The 5,000-nt window shown below is 39.7% G+C and overlaps 1 protein-coding gene across 1 annotated transcript in view; it reads right to left on the bottom strand.

The window, feature by feature from the left end:
• Positions 1 to 5,000, bottom strand: part of LOC139415800 (dachshund homolog 2-like) — a 62,533-nt gene that overhangs the window by 687 nt on the left and 56,846 nt on the right. The window lies entirely within an intron of this gene.

Raw genomic sequence — 5,000 nt, 5'->3', positions numbered from 1 at the left:
TACAGTACTCCTCTACCAAACCTATGGGTATCTGTACTGTTTACAGTTCTCCTCTACCAAACCTATGGGTATCTGTACAGTTTACAGTATTCCTCTACCACACCTATGGGTATCTGTACTGTTTACAGTACTCCTCTACCAAACCTATGGGTATCTGTACTGTTTACAGTTCTCCTCTACCGAACCTATGGGTATCTATACAGTTTACAGTATTCCTCTCCTCTACTAAACCTATGGGTCTCTGTACAGTTTACAGTATTCCTCTCCTCTACTAAACCTATGGGTATCTGTACAGTTTACAGTATTCCTCTCCTCTACTAAACCTATGGGTCTCTGTACAGTTTACAGTATTCCTCTCCTCTACTAAACCTATGGGTATCTGTACAGTTTACAGTATTCCTCTCCTCTACTAAACCTATGGGTCTCTGTACAGTTTACAGTATTCCTCTCCTCTACTAAACCTATGGGTATCTGTACAGTTTACAGTATTCCTCTACCAAACCTATGGGTATCTGTACAGTTTACAGTATTCCTATCCTCTACCAAACCTATGGGTATCTGTACAGTTTACAGTATTCCTCTCCTCTACTAAACCTATGTGTATCTGTACAGTTTACAGTATTCCTCTCCTCTACCAAACCTATGGGTATCTGTACAGTTTACAGTACTCCTCTACCAAACCTATGGGTATCTGTACAGTTTACAGTATTCCTCTCCTCTACCAAACCTTTGGGTATCTATACAGTTTACAGTATTCCTCTCCTCTACTAAACCTATGGGTCTCTGTACAGTTTACAGTATTCCTCTCCTCTACTAAACCTATGGGTATCTGTACAGTTTACAGTATTCCTCTCCTCTACTAAACCTATGGGTATCTGTACAGTTTACAGTATTCCTCTACCAAACCTATGGGTATCTGTACAGTTTACAGTATTCCCCTCCTCTACCAAACCTATGTGTATCTGTACAGTTTACAGTATTCCTCTCCTCTACCAAACCTATGGGTATCTGTACAGTTTACAGTATTCCTCTCCTCTACTAAACCTATGGGTATCTGTACAGTTTACAGTATTCCTCTCCTCTACTAAACCTATGTGTATCTGTACAGTTTACAGTATTCCTCTCCTCTACTAAACCTATGGGTATCTGTACAGTTTACAGTATTCCTCTCCTCTACTAAACCTATGGGTATCTGTACAGTTTACAGTATTCCTCTCCTCTACCAAACCTATGGGTATCTGTACAGTTTACAGTACTCCTCTACCAAACCTATGGGTATCTGTACAGTTTACAGTATTCCTCTCCTCTACTAAACCTATGTGTATCTGAACAGTTTACAGTATTCCTCTCCTCTACTAAACCTATGTGTATCTGTACAGTTTACAGTATTCCTCTCCTCTACTAAACCTATGGGTATCTGTACAGTTTACAGTATTCCTCTCCTCTACTAAACCTATGGGTATCTGTACAGTTTACAGTATTCCTCTCCTCTACCAAACCTATGGGTATCTGTACAGTTTACAGTACTCCTCTACCAAACCTATGGGTATCTGTACAGTTTACAGTATTCCTCTCCTCTACTAAACCTATGTGTATCTGTACAGTTTACAGTATTCCTCTACCAAACCTATGTGTATCTGTACAGTTTACAGTATTCCCCTCCTCTACCAAACCTATGGGTATCTGTACAGTTTACAGTATTCCTCTACCAAACCTATGGGTATCTGTACAGTTTACAGTATTCCTCTCCTCTACTAAACCTATGGGTATCTGTACAGTTTACAGTATTCCTCTCCTCTACTAAACCTATGGGTATCTATACAGTTTACAGTATTCCTCTCCTCTACCAAACCTATGGGTATCTGTACAGTTTACAGTTCTCCTCTACTAAACCTATGGGTATCTGTACAGTTTACAGTTCTCCTCTACTAAACCTATGGGTATCTGTACAGTTTACAGTATTCCTCTCCTCTACTAAACCTATGGGTATCTGTACAGTTTACAGTATTCCTCTACCAAACCTATGGGTATCTGTACAGTTTACAGTATTCCTCTCCTCTACTAAACCTATGGGTCTCTGTACAGTTTACAGTATTCCCCTCCTCTACTAAACCTATGGGTATCTGTACAGTTTACAGTATTCCTCTCCTCTACTAAACCTATGTGTATCTGTACAGTTTACAGTATTCCTCTCCTCTACTAAACCTATGTGTATCTGTACAGTTTACAGTATTCCTCTCCTCTACTAAACCTATGGGTATCTGTACAGTTTACAGTATTCCTCTCCTCTACCAAACCTATGTGTATCTGTACAGTTTACAGTATTCCTCTCCTCTACTAAACCTATGGGTATCTGTACTGTTTACAGTACTCCTCTACCAAACCTATGGGTATCTGTACAGTTTACAGTATTCCTCTCCTCTACCAAACCTATGGGTATATGTACAGTTTACAGTATTCCTCTCCTCTACCAAACCTATGGGTATATGTACAGTTTACAGTATTCCTCTCCTCTACCAAACCTATGGGTATCTGTACAGTTTACAGTTCTCCTCTACCAAACCTATGGGTATCTGTACAGTTCACAGTATTCCTCTACCAAACCTATGGGTATCTGTACAGTTTACAGTATTCCTCTCCTCTACTAAACCTATGGGTATATGTACAGTTTACAGTATTCCTCTCCTCTACTAAACCTATGGGTATCTGTACAGTTTACAGTATTCCTCTCCTCTACTAAACCTATGGGTATCTGTACAGTTTACAGTATTCCTCTCCTCTACTAAACCTATGGGTATCTGTACAGTTTACAGTATTCCTCTCCTCTACTAAACCTATGGGTATCTGTACAGTTTACAGTATTCCTCTCCTCTACTAAACCTATGGGTATCTGTACAGTTTACAGTATTCCTCTCCTCTACTAAACCTATGGGTCTCTGTACAGTTTACAGTATTCCTCTCCTCTACTAAACCTATGGGTATCTGTACAGTTTACAGTATTCCCCTCCTCTACCAAACCTATGGGTATCTGTACAGTTTACAGTATTCCTCTCCTCTACCAAACCTATGGGTATCTATACAGTTTACAGTATTCCTCTCCTCTACTAAACCTATGGGTCTCTGTACAGTTTACAGTATTCCTCTCCTCTACTAAACCTATGGGTATCTGTACAGTTTACAGTATTCCTCTCCTCTACTAAACCTATGGGTATCTGTACAGTTTACAGTATTCCTCTCCTCTACTAAACCTATGGGTATCTGTACAGTTTACAGTATTCCTCTCCTCTACTAAACCTATGGGTATCTGTACAGTTTACAGTATTCCTCTACCAAACCTATGGGTATCTGTACAGTTTACAGTATTCCTATCCTCTACCAAACCTATGGGTATCTGTACAGTTTACAGTATTCCTCTACCAAACCTATGTGTATCTGTACAGTTTACAGTATTCCCCTCCTCTACCAAACCTATGTGTATCTGTACAGTTTACAGTATTCCCCTCCTCTACCAAACCTATGGGTCTCTGTACAGTTTACAGTATTCCTCTCCTCTACCAAACCTATGGGTATCTGTACAGTTTACAGTATTCCTCTCCTCTACTAAACCTATGGGTATCTGTACAGTTTACAGTATTCCTCTACCAAACCTATGGGTATCTGTACAGTTTACAGTATTCCTCTCCTCTACTAAACCTATGGGTATCTATACAGTTTACAGTATTCCTCTCCTCTACCAAACCTATGGGTATCTGTACAGTTTACAGTATTCCTCTCCTCTACCAAACCTATGTGTATCTGTACAGTTTACAGTATTCCTCTCCTCTACTAAACCTATGGGTATCTGTACAGTTTACAGTATTCCTCTCCTCTACTAAACCTATGGGTATCTGTACAGTTTACAGTATTCCTCTCCTCTACTAAACCTATGGGTATCTGTACAGTTTACAGTATTCCTCTCCTCTACTAAACCTATGTGTATCTGTACAGTTTACAGTATTCCTCTACCAAACCTATGGGTATCTGTACAGTTTACAGTATTCCTCTCCTCTACCAAACCTATGTGTATCTGTACAGTTTACAGTATTCCTCTCCTCTACTAAACCTATGGGTATCTGTACTGTTTACAGTACTCCTCTACCAAACCTATGGGTATCTGTACAGTTTACAGTATTCCTCTCCTCTACCAAACCTATGGGTATCTGTACAGTTCACAGTATTCCTCTACCAAACCTATGGGTATATGTACAGTTTACAGTATTCCTCTCCTCTACTAAACCTATGGGTCTCTGTACAGTTTACAGTATTCCTCTCCTCTACTAAACCTATGGGTCTCTGTACAGTTTACAGTATTCCTCTCCTCTACTAAACCTATGGGTATCTGTACAGTTCACAGTATTCCTCTACCAAACCTATGGGTATCTGTACAGTTTACAGTACTCCTCTCCTCTACCAAACCTATGGGTATCTGTACAGTTTACAGTATTCCTCTCCTCTACCAAACCTATGGGTATCTGTACAGTTTACAGTATTCCTCTCCTCTACTAAACCTATGTGTATCTGTACAGTTTACAGTATTCCTCTCCTCTACTAAACCTATGGGTATCTGTACAGTTTACAGTTCTCCTCTACTAAACCTATGTGTATCTGTACAGTTTACAGTATTCCTCTCCTCTACTAAACCTATGGGTATCTGTACAGTTTACAGTATTCCTCTACCAAACCTATGTGTATCTGTACAGTTTACAGTATTCCTCTCCTCTACTAAACCTATGGGTATCTGTACAGTTTACAGTATTCCTCTACCAAACCTATGTGTATCTGTACAGTTTACAGTATTCCTCTCCTCTACCAAACCTATGGGTATCTGTACAGTTTACAGTATTCCTCTACCAAACCTATGGGTATCTGTACAGTTTACAGTATTCCTCTACCAAACCTATGGGTATCTGTACAGTTTACAGTATTCCTCTACCAAACCTATGGGTATCTGTACAGTTTAC

The sequence above is a fragment of the Oncorhynchus clarkii genome, chromosome 9 (assembly GCF_045791955.1).
Source record: "Oncorhynchus clarkii lewisi isolate Uvic-CL-2024 chromosome 9, UVic_Ocla_1.0, whole genome shotgun sequence".
In the NCBI taxonomy this organism is placed as follows: domain Eukaryota; kingdom Metazoa; phylum Chordata; class Actinopteri; order Salmoniformes; family Salmonidae; genus Oncorhynchus; species Oncorhynchus clarkii.
This window is presented reverse-complemented; position numbering and strand designations above follow the sequence as displayed.